General features: G+C 49.1%; 1 long non-coding RNA gene across 1 annotated transcript in view; it reads right to left on the bottom strand.

Moving 5' to 3' along the window:
- The window catches only part of LOC104854149, an 86,315-nt gene that overhangs the window by 53,969 nt on the left and 23,152 nt on the right, over nt 1-9,194 (bottom strand). Inside the window, exon 3 of the long non-coding RNA XR_004514488.1 lies at nt 5,973-6,065. This is a non-coding gene — a long non-coding RNA (uncharacterized LOC104854149). The remainder of the gene's footprint in view (nt 1-5,972; nt 6,066-9,194) is intronic.

Below are 9,194 nucleotides of genomic sequence, written 5' to 3' on the forward strand. Positions count from 1 at the left end.
TTTTTTTTTTTTTTTTTTTTTGGTACCAGGGATAGAACTCCGGTCCCTGCCCTTGCAAAGCAGGCGCCAGAACCACTGAGCTAAGTCATCCCTGGCCCTAAAGATCTGGATTTTGAAGGTGAACTGCCCCTGGGAAGTGGTGACTGCCATGGAAGGTTCACCTAAGTCACCGGCAGTAACTGAAGTGTTAACGCTCAGTGTGGCGTAAGGTCACTGCAGTCCAACTGAGCGGAATCTGCTACGGAGAAGCCAGGAGGCCCTGAGCACGTTCTGCTTTTTCACCATTTGTTCAGCTCCATTCCGGCACCCAACCACAGACATGCCTACAAAATCCTGGAAGAGCCCAGACACTCGTAGGGACACCTTGATTCTAGATCCTTCTCCCTCATGATTCCTACGCTATATTCACCATTCTGCTTCCTTATTGAAAGTTCAACTTCCCCAACACCCCGGGACACTATCTAGACCTGGGCCCTCAGGACCTGGCCTAACAATAATAACGGTTAATAACTGGCTTTGAGTCCATACTAGGAGCTGAAGCCTCAGACTGTGTGTTTGCTAGCATCTCATTTCCTTCTCCAGACAATCATATGAAATAGATTTTTTTCAGCATTCTCATTTTACAGGCAAGGAAACAGACTCTGAGATGTAACTTGCTCAGGGTGCATGCAGTCTAATCGAGCGGCCCTGATGGAAAAAGACTCACTAATCTTCAAAGCACAGTGCTCCTGAACTTTATGTTCCTTGCTTCCTCAAACTAGGCTGTCTTCATCCTCATCCTATGGGCTGCAAAGAGGAGACACGTCCCTGAGCTGCTGCTTATGCTTTTTAAACAGGAAAAGAATGAAATGTCACTGAGGAGAAGTGATGGGTAGGCATGGGATAGAAAAGTAAACATATCAAATGGTCTGTGGAGGAAGTTTCAATCTCTATGAAAAATGGAAGAGAAATAAACAGAAACCAAACTTTCCCTGCCTGCCCACTTGTGCTTGTCAGGCTTGGGGTTTAACTGGTGGACCTGATCCCTCTTTTGCAGTGTTACCCAGCAAAGGCAGAGAATCTGTAGGCTTCTCCCTATAATCTCCTCCGTATTTCGCAGCCAAGACTTAAAAAAGGAATGCCTGCTAGGACAACTTATGTGGATCAAGGGGAAAAGGACAAAGATTTTTAAGGGGAGTGGGGGGGATCCTAACAGGCAACAAAAAGCTTTATAAGACGCTGAAAAGTGAAGTTGGAGAAGGGAAAACAGGACGATACAACACGCACATAAAAAAAGGAGCAACATTATTTATGACAGCAGAATGTCATCTATCCTTGCCTTTTAATTTCTCTTTTGTTCTTTGCTTGATGGAAATTGCCTAAGCTCTGCAAATTTAGGACTAGATCTATAAGTCAAAAATGAAAAGTGACTGGCAAGAATATTGAGTCACTTTTTTCTCCCGATCAAAAAGTGAGGGGGGAAAAAAGATAAAGAGATTGGCAGAAACAACTGTGATTAAAGTCAATTGTTTTTTGTTTTTTTTTTTTAACCATAAAAGCAAGGAATTAAAGGGAATGAAACTAGAAAGAGATAATCTTTGGTAGGGACATATAAGGTAGACACAAAAAGATTTTCCTATTTGCTCCCAGCTGGGTAATCCTGGGCACTGGCAGGCTATGGGGCAAATGGACAGCTGCCTCCAGAAAAGATTATCTTCTGTCTGTCACTCTGGGAATAGCTCAGGTCCTATGGCTGTTGATTCTGTGCTCTAAGCCTTGTATGACATTGCTATTTCTGTCGCACAGGAAAAAAAAAAAACCTCTAACCATAATTATAATCACAATAATAATAGTTTTAAGCACTGACTAGGCTCAAAGCACTTTACATGCATAATCTCATTTAATCCTCACCAAGACCTCATAGGTGTTAGTACTGTTTTGTTTTTTTAGTACCAGGGATTGAACTCGGGACCTTGCACTTTTGTGGCAGGCAGCAGCGGCAGCAACACTGAGCTAAATCCCCAACTCTAGGTGTTAGTATTATTATCCCCATTTTATGGGTGAGACCATGAAAAGGATCAGTTTATCCTTGTATGGATTTTCCTATACTTCAGCCCCAGCAGCAGCAAACTGTTGATGTCTCACTGAAGCAGAAATCTACACTCTCCACCCTGTCCCCACAGTCCTACACAAAGCTTTTACAACTTCAGATCCTTTTCTCTCTTTCAAAGATGGATCCCTTTCCTGTCCAGGGTCACCACCCAGCAGTGATTCACATTGGCTGCTCACCCTGGGCGTATGGAACAAGGGCAACTAACCCCCTCCACCCAAGTCACAGTTTGCTTTAGTATCTGATCAGTATGAACGTCAGTGAAAGCCCACTTTCCTTAAACGAAAAAGCATAATCTTTAAATGACTTTCCTCACGACAAGGAAAAACTCTTAGGGTACTGCAGGCCAGGAAAGAAAGAAAGAAAGAAAGAGAGAAAGAAAGAAAGAGAGAAAGAGAGAAAGAAAGAAAGAGAGAAAGAAAGAAGAAAGAAAGAAAGGAAAGCTGAAAATTTCAGAGCTAAGATAAAATCTCTCCGTGTCTGTTTTGAGCCTTTAAGACTTCCATTTTCCCCTCATTGAAGGTCTCAAAAGAACTACCAGCCATCAAGCCCCTTGCTGTGCTCCCTGGATGTCCTCAGCCCACCAAGCCTACAAGGCCAGAAAGGCACTCAGTCTTCCTTCTCAAGGAATCCTGGACTGTCCAGCTGTCATTCGGCCTGCAGTCGAATCCCTCCTCCCCCAAGGAAATCAGTCTTTGCTAGGAGCCCTGATCTTGTGCCTTTACACTGTCAAGTTCCAACAGGAACTTTCTTCCCTCCACTAAACCACCAGACTTTGCCAAGAACACTTAACCCAGAAGATGTATCATCTCGGGAATTCTGCAGGACCAGGCTAAGTCTGTTCATCAAATTTCTCATCTGTTCTGTCCCTCAGTGCCTCGTCTGCCTTGTTTTTCAGTTACCAATGGGCTGTTCAGTATTTATTCTACCCATTTGCATTATTAACTAAGTTCCAAATACTTTTTCTGCAAAAAAGAGAGGCCAAACTACAATTAAAATGCAACAAGTGTGCTAGAAGGGGAAAACAAAAAGGAATCACTAAAAACCAAGATTTGATTATGGACCTTAAATTCAGATCTTAATATTGTAAAATGTAGGCCCAGGTTAGATTTAAAAAAAAAAAAAAAAAAAAAAAAAAAACTAAGTTGGGGTTTGTGGCTCCTAGGGAGGCCATGCATTCCTTAAATTAGTTTTTAAATATTTATATTTTTTCCCCTTGTTCTGCTGGAATAAGGTCCATAGCATTCATCAGATTATCAAAGGGAAAACGATTTGTATCTCCAATGCCTACAGTGAGGCCTGGCACACATTAGAGGGGCTCAGAAAACATCTGAATAAACATTCAACATGTATTGAGTAAATGCATCGACAAAAGGTCTGATCTTTCCAGCACTCTGTTCATAAACAGAAATGTAACTGCCTTCCTCAACTTCACAAACCCAAGGAGTCAAACGAGATAGAATTAGCTCTTCATTCTTTCCATGGCTGGGTACTCTTGCTTTGCTTTTAAATCAAGCTGTTGCTTTTTACCCCATTTGATTCTTCTTCCTCCCGACCTGTCCTTCTTCAAAGCAGAAGCGTAAATGTGATTTCCTGGTTAGAAGTTGTCAGTAAGTGCATCTCCCAAAGGGAGAGTGGAGAGGCAGAGGCAGAAGCCGCTATCATCTGTGGTAGCCCCAGAGCAGGCCTTCGCTCCAGTGTTGAGAAGATGATTAATATGGCGTTAAGTGGCGAGGATATGGGGAGTGGAAACAGTGAAGTTAGATCCGGAGGTTGGCGGTACATCTGAAGCTTCCGTAAATCAGAAGCTGAAAACTGGCCACGCCAAGGAGGTACCCCATGAGCAGGTAAAAGTACTACAGCATGCTGAAAAGAATACCAGAGGCACAAGCACCCAGCAGATCTGCCCCTGGTGCAAAGCTTCTTTCTGGGGGTCCTTTTGGCTTTTTTTTTTAGCCCTGAGGATTGAGCCCAGGGCCTCATGCATGCCAAGCAAGTGCTCTACCACTGAGCTACATCTGCAGTCTGGCGTCTTGCTTATAAATAAGATCCTGAGAGAATTCAAACCAGGCCATCTTACCCTCTTAACAGCTCAAAATGGAGCCCAGCGCAAGGAGAATACCAACCAAATTTGGGGGGGGGGCTATGCCTTGTGGAGCTGCTCCCTGCCAGCAGAGGTTTAGAGAGAGACGACATGGGGATTCTATGACACAGCAAGTTTCTGGTGCTGATGACTTCCTCAGCACCCCAAAGCACTCAGGAGGCCCTGAGGTCTAGAGAGTGTTGAGGGGAGAGAAGAGAGCCCTGCTTACCCTTTTAGGGGTGGTAAAGCCCCAGAATGCTCTTGCTAGCAGAAGAAATTTTTTGTAAATTCTTTTTTGAACCCTCACACCCTAGATGCAAGTCACTTTGGAAAGGAATCTGGTATAACACCCTGGACTGTGTTTATAGAATACCTCTGTTATTTGGCAATGACAGGAAATATTTTGTGATTAAGCAAAGACCCTAGAGTAGACAATAAGCAATGTGGGTTGGGGCCTCGGTTGTGTGACCCTGGGAAAAATCACTTGACCTCTCTTAACCTGTTTCTTGATTTCTAAAAGAGATTGGTACATACTCTATGATTCTTTCCAGCTTTCCAGCATGCTACTTATTACATTTAAGTTTGAAGATTAACCCACCCAAGGATTCTTCCAACATAATTAGAAGAGATTACCCTTCAGGCAAGAAAATCATCCCTTTCCAATATTATTTTCCTAGATTTCTTTACAATGCAATTAAAATATCAATGCATGGGGGAAGGGGGAAACCTTAAAACTTTTGTAATTAACAAGGCCCTAATGCCCAAAGACACATGCTGTAAACCTCAGATCCCTATATCCAAGGAGAAGAGGTTAAAAGAAATTAGACTTAGCCAGCAAACGACCTGACTGCCCCATCCTCACTACGTGGCGGGAATTATAGAGGATTCTAATCCATTTACTAATTATTGGAGTTCTACTCTCAAAGTATAAAAATTTCAAAACATCCACACAGCAATCAATTAATTAATATAGCAAATAGGCCTGTGGCATAATCATCAGAAAATGTTCAGGGTAACATGCTTTTCTGCTCTGCCCTCTAAGATTACTGGCAACTTCCTTTGTTTGGCTCCCAAGACATTCCAGGGTTAGCCAGGTAGTTCAGTGTCTTCTTTCCTCACAAATCAGACAACTCTGGAGTTTCAAGATTCTCTGCCAATGAGCCGGGGATGTAGCTCCATGGCATCGCACAAGGTTCTGAGTTCGATCCCCAGTACTCCCCCAACCTGCCCTGCCAAAAAGTTCTCTGCCAAGCGCTGAACTGAATTTTCTAATAACCATGGTATGACTCTGAAGCTCAGAAAGGGAGCGAAATAAAACAAGGCACTTTGCTGGGTAATAGGAAAAGTAGGTGCATTTAGAGTTTGACATCTTGTTTCTCAAAAAAAAAAAAAAAGTAACCTAGAACTTTTCCTATCCATCCTATGGTGAAGACTAGTTGCATAGAGAAACTGAGCTCAGCAGAAGTCCCCTTAGCATCACACCTCCCTGGGCCCTCTGGAAGCTGGAAATGGCCCAGGAGATGGAGCTAGAGAGGGAAGAGTGAGTCCCACGGAGTAGGGCCTGAGCCCCTGCTTAGGGGCCAGGACCAGAGGTGGGAAGTAGGCCCACCTCAAGGGGCTCTGTCTCCCTCTAACTTTTGTAATGGGTAGCATTCTTTGCCAAGGCCTAAGCCTTTTAGGACTGTCCCCAAATGTTGGCTCCCTAACTTCCCTGGGTCTCATCATCAAGTAAGTAATGTGTGGAGGCCCTTCGAGGCTGCCCAGGCAAAGAGGCCAGGGGCTGAGTCTCTGTGCACTCACCTGGGACTGCTGAGCTCATTGGTCCAGGCTTCTGTGACCTCTGGGCATGGCCACCCCTTCGGCAGACCTCTGGGTGTAGGACAAGTTGACCACCTGGAAGGGCAAGAAGATGGGTTACTCTGCTGGCTTGGAAGGAGCAGAGGAGAAGCTGAGGGGGCGGCTGGAATGCCTTGCAAGAAATCAAGGCTTGGGGAGGCTGAAGGAACGAAAGGGCAGAGGGGTGTGTGGGATATCAGCCGTCAAGGCAGGGTGCTGACTGATGCAAGAGGAGAGCTTCTCAGAGATGCCGTCCTAGCCTCAGGCTTGAGAATTCTCCCGGAGGAGAGAGTCTTGATCTGAGTTTGCAACAAGTTTCCTAGAACTTTTAAATCAATCCTTGCCTTTGCCTCCAACCTGAGATAGATGAGGCAGAGGGATTTAAAGCAACCACAGGTCCTGGAAGGGACGACAGGGTGGTGGTGGGGGGGTCTGTCTCCAGACCCTGGGGGTGCGGGGAGAAGTCGGGGCGCTCGGTGCACCTGGGGCGCAGCCCCAGTGGGCTGGAGAAAGTGGGCACACAGGACTGCTTAGGCTGGCTGGGCCACCTGCCTGCTCCCCTGCCGCTCCGGGAGGGGCTTCTATGGCCCCTTCACCTCTTCCTGCCTCCAGAGACAACCACTCATCTTGATTTTTAACACAGAAGTTCAGCCAGTCGGCTATGCCTGGGGCACCAGGTTTCCCCAGCAGCCTTGCCAATACTCCCCAACCCCTGGAGAGAAGTAGATGGGGCGAGAAGGGGTGGGGGGTGCCCTTCTACAGGACCCCCAGTGGTTGGCATCAGCCGCAAATGCCTGCAAGTTTCCATCACCTCCCCCCCAGCTCATTAGGTGAGGTGGCTTTTTCAGATCTGAGAGTGCTTTGACAGTTTTCGGACTCTCAGGGATTAGTGCCCCCCCACCCTACGCCCCTCGAACGCCCCTCGACCCTCTTTCAGCAAAGGCAAAGCGGGGAGCAAGGCGGCGACCAGCTTCCACTGGCATCGGGCTAACTTAACTGCCCTAAGGAAGGAAGGAAGGAGGGGAAGACACAAAAAGCTAAAAAAGGCCAGTGATTTTCACTTATGGAGAAGGGGGAGGGGAAGGGGTCTTCCCTCCAATCCCTCCGGAATAAGAGACCCTTCGCCAGCCCCGACCTAAAGCGAGCGGCCCCAGCCCAGGCGCACGGCCGCCCAGCCAAAGCCTCAGCGGCTTCCTGCAGGCAGCAACAGTTGTCTGGCTGCGAGGACGCAGGTGAGGGGAAGCCAGGGCTCGCTGTAGTGCTGCACGACGCCGCTCCCGCGGGGCGCTCCCGGGGCCCTGGAGCCCCAGCCCCACACCTAGCCTAGGTGGAAGAGATGAGGGGCCGAGGGACACAGAAACCCCGGAGCAGCCCGCGCTGGGGTCGCTCCAGTCCTTCTGCACAAGCTCACTTGTCTTAGGTCAACTCTGTCCCAAATCCGGGGAAGGTGGTGGCTTTTGGAGACAGAAGGGCTTTCCGGCTGGGGGAGGGGGGTGTAAGAAGCAAAAGACAAAAGAGTGGAAGGGACACAGGGTGAAGCTATTTTTAATCTGACGTGGCTCTTTCCGCCTCTGTTTCCGCAGAGCTATCGCTCCACAGACGGCCCCAGGTGAGAGGCAGGAGGAAAACCCCCTAGAGCCTCTCCTCTTTCTCCACCTCCAGTGCAGACCTTAGGAACTCTTTTACTCTTTCAGAAAATGCCTTCAGGGGGGGAAAATCTCCTTTATCTGGGGAGAGGGGCTCTGATTTCTCTCTGGAGCTTGCAGTCCTCGCTTTCTGAGTCTTCTCCCGGGCCCAGCTAGCTCACGCTGCCTCTGTCCAGCACTCTCGCACTCCGGAGCCCTTTCCTGATTCCGGAAAGGAGAGAGTCCGGTGTGCAACTAAACCCACAGGGGAATGAAGGTGGGCGTTTTGTTTGTTGGAAGAAAAGCGGTTGAGATGACGGGGAAGTTCAGGCCCTCCCCGAAAACGCGAAGCTCCTCAGCCCTCGGGGTTGGACCCTCGCCTCCCTAGACCCACTGTGTATCCATGCCCATCCCGGGGGCACTCGTGTGTGTCTCTGTGTCCTTCTGGCCCAGTCCCTAAGGGCAAGGGCGTCTGGCAGTGTTTCTAGCTGGCGAAGGGCACGGGGCGCAAAACGTGTCGAAGGCCTGATTTGTGCCACTTGTAACCCAAGTGGTCACGACTGCAATGAGCGGAGGGGAGGGAGGGGCCACGGACTCTCCTTACTCCTGCAGCTCTGCCTTCCTCCCCAGGACCAGGCGCCCCGAGAGGCCAGGATGGGGCTGCTTTTCCTGCTCAGCTGCAGCGTCGGGCACAACCGCAGCTCCCAAACCTCCTTCCCCGCGGGGGTTTCCTCGGTGGGCGCCCGTTGTACCCCTTCGGGTGCCACTTAGTTTTGAAAAAGGGGAGATAGAGAGGGAGAGACTCGAGCTTGCAAAACGCCCCAAAATATGGGTGGAAGCGGGCGCGGGAGGAAGACTCCGGGGAGCGGGCGGTGCCGGGTGTTTTCCCTCTTTTTCGGAGCTACCGGATTCACCGGCTCCCTCGCCTCCGGGCTCTGCGCACCGGGACAGCGGATGGCGAGGGCCACCTGCCCCTCCTTGAAGGACTTCCCCACCCCCATATTGCTGATTGATCCATCGGGGTCAAAAAATGACCGTAAAAAGTCCTAAACCGATTCATATTCCAGGGCCTGACTGGACCGTACGACTAGGTCCTTCTCCCACCCCCCTTGCAGTGTGTGTGGGGGGTTATTTGAGATATGGGTAGGGGGTGGGGGGGATGACACAACTTCTGTAAACTTTTATTGCATTTTAGCTTCTTCCCACTTGTACGCACCCCACCCGCTCCAATTTCCCCTGTGATACAAAGTCGATTAAAAAGTTGGGGGCGGGGGGCACACACGCAGGGACAGCGGGTGACCCAGGTCTTGTGTGTGGGGGCGCAGAGAGGACAGGAGGAAGAGGACTGATTCTTCCGTGGAAAGCGGGGGAGAGGCTAGGGGAGAAGACTCGGACGGAACCGCTTCGGGAAGGTGCGGGCTTCGGCGATCGCTCGCTCGCTGGTGACTGCCGCGTTCTCGACGAGAGCGCCCTCCGCGAATGCTTTTTGGGGTAAGGGCTTCCGGCTATTGAGTTATATACAGCAAGCCCAGACCGCAAAAAGATTCGCGAAGAGCAGAGT

Source organism: Fukomys damarensis, unplaced genomic scaffold (genome assembly GCF_012274545.1).
Source record: "Fukomys damarensis isolate Sample0158 unplaced genomic scaffold, DMR_v1.0_HiC HiC_scaffold_27, whole genome shotgun sequence".
In the NCBI taxonomy this organism is placed as follows: Eukaryota; Metazoa; Chordata; class Mammalia; order Rodentia; family Bathyergidae; genus Fukomys; species Fukomys damarensis.